Source organism: Amblyomma americanum, chromosome 10 (genome assembly GCF_052857255.1).
Source record: "Amblyomma americanum isolate KBUSLIRL-KWMA chromosome 10, ASM5285725v1, whole genome shotgun sequence".
NCBI lineage: Eukaryota > Metazoa > Arthropoda > Arachnida > Ixodida > Ixodidae > Amblyomma > Amblyomma americanum.
In genome coordinates this window covers 112563295-112571213 of record NC_135506.1, presented here as the reverse complement: position 1 = coordinate 112571213, position 7919 = coordinate 112563295, and the positions used below count along the sequence as shown (strand labels likewise).

The 7919-nt window shown below is 48.5% G+C and overlaps 1 pseudogene; it reads right to left on the bottom strand.

Moving 5' to 3' along the window:
* Positions 1-2959: 2959 nt before the first annotated feature.
* The window catches only part of LOC144108637 (uncharacterized), a 199260-nt pseudogene continuing 194300 nt past the window's right edge, over positions 2960-7919 (bottom strand).

Here is a 7919-nt window from a genome sequence, read left to right as displayed (position 1 = left end):
CAGCAGAAGGAGAAAAGCGGCGGCGTTAAGGTGAGCTGGGCAGACGGCCCTCCCAAATCGCTTTATGCTCCGCACTCTAACACAAACACGCAAACACAAAACAATCAAATAATGGCAGAGATTAAAAACCTTAGGCGCGAGCTCGAGCAGAGTCGCAGAGAATCTAACGAGCTGAAAAGACAGCTCAACGAGCTCATTAGAGAAAAACAAGAGATGAGAACAGGCTACTCGCCAATTAGAACACCAACCCCTCCTCCTATGGAGACGCAACGAAACAACAGTGAGGGGAGCAATCCCAACGACAAAATAGAGATCTTCATGACTCAAATACTTGAGCGAATGCAGCAAATGCAAAACGAAATACAACAGACTCAACAAAAGTTTGCCTTGCAAGAGCAGAGCTTCAGAAATTACGTTAAGAACCAAAACACCCAAAGAACCACTAACGACGCTAGAGACAGACTATTTAACGAATGTAGGTTCTGCACAGACACCCCAAGCACACCCAACAATAACCAAACATGGCAGAACGCAAACAATAATTAGAAATTTGACAGTGGAACTGCAGGGGGTACAAGCGCAAGCAGGGCCTTCTACAGCACTTTATTCACACCAAAACAACCCCACCAGACGTAATCATGTTACAAGAAACTAACACCACCCCAACACTGAGGGGCTACACATGTCAGGAGAGCGGCCGTACGGCAACCCTTATAAGTAACCAAGTAGTAGCCATAACACACAAATCAATTGAGGACACCCAGATCAAACACGTAATTACGGAAATAATACCCAAAAAGAAAAGGAAAGCTAAAAACGCCTTTATCATTAACCTATACAGCCCGCCTAGGCAAACTAAAGGAGACTTCATTAGGCTCTTCGCGGAGGCAAAAAACATGGCGGGACAAAACACCCCAGTGATAGCAGGCGATTTCAACGCCAAGAGTCCAAGGTGGGGCTACCCTAAAGAGGACAAAAAGGGGCGCGGCATATGCACGGCGGCCGAAAACGCGGGTTGCGAGCTGCTAACCGACGAAAGCCAACCAACTAGACAGGGAAATAGCGTGAGTCCAGACACGTGTCCTGACCTAAGCTTTGTAAAAGGCACCAAGAACGCGGAGTGGGAGAACCTGCTCGAGAATCTTGGAAGCGACCATCACATCCTAAGAATCAGCCTCACAGCGGAAAACGTCCGGAGGAAGATTGGCACGGCCCGGCTGGCAGATTGGGACGCCTTCAGAGCGCACTGCAGACAGCTCGAGGGAAACACCATCAGCTCAGCAGAGGACTGGAGCCAACATATAAGGCAAGTCCAGGACCTTTACACTAAAGAAGTCGACAGAACAGAGCAAACACCCGAGGTGGACAAGCGGCTCCTCAAGCTATGGGAGGCAAGACGCGGACTCACCAAGCGGTGGAAGAGACAGAAACTCAATAGAAAACTCAAAAAGAAAATTGCGGACTTCACAAGGCAGACGGAGGAGTACGCGAACCAGCTGGCTAGACAGGGATGACAGCAATTCAGCAATTCGCTGAGCGGCACACTCAGCACAGTTAGGACGTGGCAGATCCTCAAAGCTCTCCTGGATCCGAGCAAAAACAAGTCAGAAGGCAGCAAGGCTATACAGCGGCTAGCCCCACAGTACCAAGGGACGGACGAACAACTAATAGAAGAAGTCAAGATCAAATGCTACGGCAGAGATCTGGTCGAAAACTACAAAGAAGATTACCGCGGGGAAGACAACCCCACTATGGACAGACCCATCACGAAGGAAGAAGTAGTAGAAGCGATCAGATCGGCAACGAAAAACACGGCAGCAGGAACGGACAAGATCCGGAACTCCCTGATCCGAAATCTCAGCGACGATGCAATCGACCAACTAACCAAATACCTCAACACACTCTGGCAAGAAGGAAGATTTCCGGCGGAATGGAAACATGCCGTCGTCGTAATGATTCCGAAGCCAGGCAAGAAGCTACAAATAGAGAGCCTCAGGCCGATATCCCTCACGTCGTGCCTGGGAAAACTCTACGAGAAAGTAATAACCAGACGAATTCACTCTTATCTGGAGAAAGAGCAACTGTACCCGGACAGTATGTTTGGATTCAGGGCCAACCTCTCTACACAAGACGTGCTACTCCAACTCAAAGAGGAAGAGCTCGAGACGATGCCAAAAGCGGGCGAAAACGTGGTCATGGCCCTCGACATAAAAGGGGCATTTGACAACGTGAGCCACGCGGCCATCATGGAGGCATAAACAATACCAACTGCGGGAAGAAAACCCACGACTACATCAGGAACTTCCTAAGCAACAGAACAGCAACAGTGGGCCTGGGCGAGCTGAGAAGCGACGTCTTTCCCACCCCCTGCAAAGGCACACCCCAAGGATCCGTCATATCGCCCGTCCTCTTCAACGTGGCAGTGGTCGGCTTAGCAAACAGACTAAAGAAGATCCAAGGTATCCAGCACGCGATGTATGCCGACGACGTCACAATCTGAACCACTCAGGGATCACTCGGTGAAAAGCAAGAGAGGCTGCAAGAGGCTGCCACCTGTGTGGAAAACTGCACCAAAGAACGGGGCCTACGATGCTCGACGGAAAAATTGGAACACCTCAGAATTGGCAAACACCCCACCCAGGCAACACTAGAAGTCACCCTCGAGGGACAGCACATCCCCGAGAAGAACATGATTACAATTTTGGGAATGTGGCTGCAAAGCAGCCGCAAGTGCAGCCACACCATCAGCCTGCTAAGCAAGGCAGCGGAACAGGTGGGCCGCATGATCAACCGATTCTCCCAGAAAAGATACGGAGTGAGAGAGGAAGACACCCTCAAACTCGTCAACAGCCTCATCGTCAGCCGAGTCACGTACTCCCTGCCGTACCACGCAACCACCAAGGCTGAAAGAGAGCAAGCCGACACCATCCTCAGAAAGGCTTACAAGACAGCCCTCCACCTACCCAGAAACACGTCCAACGAGAAACTCTTGCAGTTGGGCGTCAACAACACCTTCAGCGAACTCGCGGAAGCGCTGCTGGGGGCACAGACCATCAGACTCGGAGGCACCCCCGCAGGACAGGCGCACCTGAAAAGGTTGGGTCGAAACACGCGCGCACTAGTCGATAGATATGCGGAGGCTCCGGACCACCTCAGAAAATCCTTTAACATAGGGCCTATTCCAAAGAACATGGATCCTAATATCCACGCAAACCGACGCAAGGCTAGGGCAGAATACGTCGAACGAACGCTAGCCCCAAAAGACAACACTGTCTACACAGACGCTGCCGTCTATCCATGCGGAGCAGAACATGCAGCCGCAGTGGTGGTAGTAGACAACGAAGGAAGCCTAGTGACGAGCGCCACGGCGAAAGTCGCTGGCGCAGCGGAGGCCGAGGAAATTGCCGTCGCGCTGGCGGCAGCAGAAGGCTATAGGACCGGCCGCCCCCTAAATATTCTAACAGATTCGAAAGAAACGTGCAAAAACTACAAGAAGGGCAAAATTATCAAAACGGCCCTCAGGATACTTAGCGGGGTAGCCCCTACCGAGTTAAACAAGCCCAGACACAATCTGATTTGGATCCCAGGCCACGCGGGGGTAGAGGGAAACAATAGTGCAGACAGCCTAGCTCGAGGCGAAGCAATCCGAGCAGGACAGTCTAACGCCCCGGAGTTCCATCTGCAAGCCTGCGAGGGGGGATACGCAGAACATTTAAACTTACACAGGGGGATCAGAATCAAATATCCACCACCACACAAAGCTCTGACAAAGGAGGAGGCCACCATCTGGCGTAGACTACAGACAAACACCTTCTCCAACCTACACATACTCAACAAAATGTTCCCATCACAATACAGGGCCACCTGCCCGTGACGCGGAGCCACACCTACGCTTTTTCACATTACTTGGGAGTGCGAACGCAACAAAGCATTCCACAAACACGAACACCCGAGTGCGGAGCAATGGGAGAGCCGTCTCACCAGCAGCGAGCTCACGGCCCAACGGGCCTTAGTGAGGCACGCGGGCGATGCAGCACGGCTCAGTGGAGCCCTGGAATAGGGGCCCACCTATGCTGAAGAGAAGACTCCGATCGCCAGCGCCAAGAACGAAGGCGACGGAGCTTTCGAATCCGCGAATCTCTTGAATGGATCAATAAATGTTTTCACTCACTCACTCACTCTGACACAAAACTCGGGGCATAGTCATGTAATGCTTTCGCACTAATAAGCTAGCTTAAGATTAATCTTTTGTCGTCCTATTTAACTAGTGATGCAGGTGGGAGAAAAGAGTCGAGCGAGAAAAAAGGTTTCAGTTGGTAAATTTTGAAGGGTGGTTTCTGGTAACAACACTAGCTATTCGCCTTTGCCGCGATGTACAATTAAATTTCTTATTTTTTTGCTTTAAGCCAGCTATTAGAGTATCTTTAACAAGAATAATAATTTTCCCAATTTAAATTGCTTCCAGAATGACGATTTTTGTGCACATTTTGCTCTAAATCTATAACGATCCATGAGTCCACTCATGCAGTAACTGACTAGCTTCTTCATAGTGAAGCTTTGTATCTCTTTAGGTCACGACAATCTTTGAAGAGTTACTTCTTTCTTGTTTCTGTGCAGGATTGTTGCAAAATTCTTTCGTCTGGAATCCCTCACATCGAAAAAAGGGTAAAACGAGATGTTGCTAGTCATATACATGATTGAGCTTTAAAACTGCCGTGTCATTTGTAAGCTCGGCAAATATTATCATCATTCTCGGCAAACATGCGAGCCCCTTAAAGAAAAACTTCGGAGTGTATCGTACGCCTCCAAGGCGGCAGAGCTGCCTCGAGAGCTATACCGGGCTTCTATTTCATAAGCGCAGGCCCACGTCATAGTTTCATTTTCCATCAAAAGAACGCGGTTTTGGTTTATGGTTTGGTTTATGGTTGTTTAACGTCTCAAAGCGACTCATGCTATGAGCGACGCCGTAGTGAAGGGCTCCCGAAATTTCGACCAGCTGGGGTTCTTTAACGTGCACTGACATCGCACAGAACACGGACCTCTAGAATTTCGCCTACATTGAAATTCGACCGCCTCGGTCGCAAGACAACGCGGATATTTGAGGTTAAGATTCATTATGCCAATGACACCGCAGTGCGCACCCCTGTGCGGAAATGTACTGTACATTGTAAACCTGTAACTGTTAAGACGAGAGGAAGCTCCGGGGCTAGTCTTCTGAGAGTTCTTTGAAAGGCTGCATGGTGGTCCAAGGCGAGACGGAGAGCTGTGAAAAATAGAGTGCCAGGAAGAACCCATTTGACGAGCTCGCTTGCGTAGAGAAGCAGCTGAATAATAAACTAAAGTGCTCCATAGGTGTTGCTTAGAATTTCCGTTTTCATGGCGATGGTTTCACCGATTCAGTGCGTGAGGGCTTAAGAGACAAAAAAAAACAATTGTCCGCACCGCAAATACCTGATAACTTACGCTCATTGTTTACACGAAAGTGTAAGAAGCGGCTGCGTATTGCAATGACTGTAATGATTGCCAACATGCTAAACTTCTTGCAAAAGGCGTAAACTCTTTGTATGGTCATGCATAGCAAAAGTAGGAGACCAAACCCAATATGCCGAACATAGCTACTTGCGAGCGTAGCAGCATTTTTGCCTCTAAATCCGGCTAATCAGGCTCAATCTTATCTGACGTCGGTTTTGAAGTTATAATATTTTTCTGCGCAGCACCATAAGCCCGTTCAAGGACACTATACGGCACAAAATGGCGTGAAACATCGTCAAAAACTTCTATCCCGTTATGTAAGACATATTCCATTTCTGATAACCACCTTTTCCTCGATGTTGAAGCACACATTAAGCGAATAGGAAAAGCCTTCCGTGCCTTAATACCTCTCGCATTGCATTCTGTTTCGCTCTCTTCTCTCTACTTCTCTCTTCTCTCTACAGTAATAATGTCATGAAAATTTGTCTTAGCCGCTACTAACAGTTCACCGGTTAACTGAATGTTAATTGCGCCTGAAGCAGGGATATTTCAATAAAGGATGTGAGTAAGGCTTCAACAGAGGGTACTTCGCGCTGCAAGGCTGGCAGCGATGGCGTAGAGGTACAGCATCTGCTTCGCGTGCAAGAGGACCGGGGCTCGAATCCTGGTGCCGCGCAATTCTCCACCGGGTTTCAAAAAAAAAAGAATCCGCGTGTCGATGGAATTGCATAAGCAGGCCTGGAGTGCGGCCTGATCTCGGTGACCAGAACCGGCAACGCACTCTCACACCAGAGCAGGATTTGGCCACCCTGGTGTAGTACCTGGCCACAACCTTCTATGATCAAACCAATTAATCTTCGGCCCTCAGTCCCCAGCGGCTGCGGAGCAACTGACCACGGCGGCGATCAGACCTGTCACGCAGCGGAGGGTGCTAAGTATCTCTGACTTCGGACAGGCCGCCATTGGAATCTGAACCTGGCTACGTTTAACGCTAGAACTGTATCTAGTGAGGCTAGCCTAGCAGTGGTGTTCGAGGAACTAGCGGCAATTAAATGGGATGTGATAGGGCTTAGCGAAGCTAGGACAGGTGAGGCGCATACAGTACTACAGGACGGACACATACTGTGCTATCGCGGATTAGAGGATAGTCGAGAACTAGGTGTGGGATTCCTCATTAATAAGGATATAGCTGCCAACGCAGAGGACCTCTATAGCATTAACGAGAGGGCAGCAGCTATAGTAATTAGGCTGAATAGGAGGTACAAGCTGAAAGTGGTGCAGGCCTACGCGCCCACATCCAGCCATGATGACCAGACTGTTTAAAGTTTCTATGAGGACGTATACTGTACTGATGGGCGACTTCAATGCGAAAGTGGACAAGAAGCAGGCTGGCGACCACGCGGTAGGTGACTATGGGATAGGCTCTAGAAATAGCAGGGGAGAGTTATTAGTCGAATTCGCAGATAGAAATAATTTGCGGATCATGAACACCTTCTTCCGCAAACGAGAAAACAGGAAGTGGACCTGAAAGAGCCCCAATGGTGAATCTAAAAATGAAATCTACTTCATAATATGTGCTAAACCTGGAATCGTTCAGGATGTGGCCGTCCTCGGAAAGGTGCGTTGTAGCGACCACAGAATGGTAAGGTCTCGAATTAGCTTAGACCTGCAGAGGGAACGGAAGAAGCTAGTGAAGAGGACGACCATTAACGAGTTAGCTGTAAGAGGGAAATACAGGAGTTTAGGATAGCGCTGCAAAACAGATATTTGGCTTTAACTGAGGAAGAAGATCTTGATGTTCATACAATTAACGGTAATCTGACATTAATCATCACGGAGTGCGCAGTAGAAGTGGGAGGTAGGACAACTTGACAGGATACCGGAAAGCTATCTCAGATTACGAAAGATCTGATTAAGAAGCGCCAAAACATGAGGGCGTCTAACCCTACCGACAGAATAGAAAGAACAGAGCTTTAAAAGTTAATAAATAAGCACAAGGTAGCCGACATAAGGAAGTTTAATGTGGAGAGAATCGAGCATGCTCTAAAAACCGGAAGTAGCCTAAAAGCGGTGAAGATGAAACTAGGCATAGGTAAAAACCAGATGTATGCATTAAGAGACAAGCAGGGCAACGTCATTAGCAATATGGATAAGATAGTTAATATAGCCGAAGAGTTCTACAAATACCTGTACAGTAGCCTATGTAATCAGAGCGTTAATGAGAAAGACAGTAGTGCACAGCTATGCGTCATCCCGCCAGTAGCGAAAGAGGAAGTAAACAAAGTCTTAGGAGCAATGCAAAGATGAAAACAGGTGGAGAGGATCAGGTAACAGCACATCTTTTGAAGGACGGAGGGAAGATTCTGCTAGAAAAACAAGCCTCCCTCTATACGCAATGCCTTATGACCTCGACTGTACCAGAAGCTTGGAAGAATGCAAACACTATC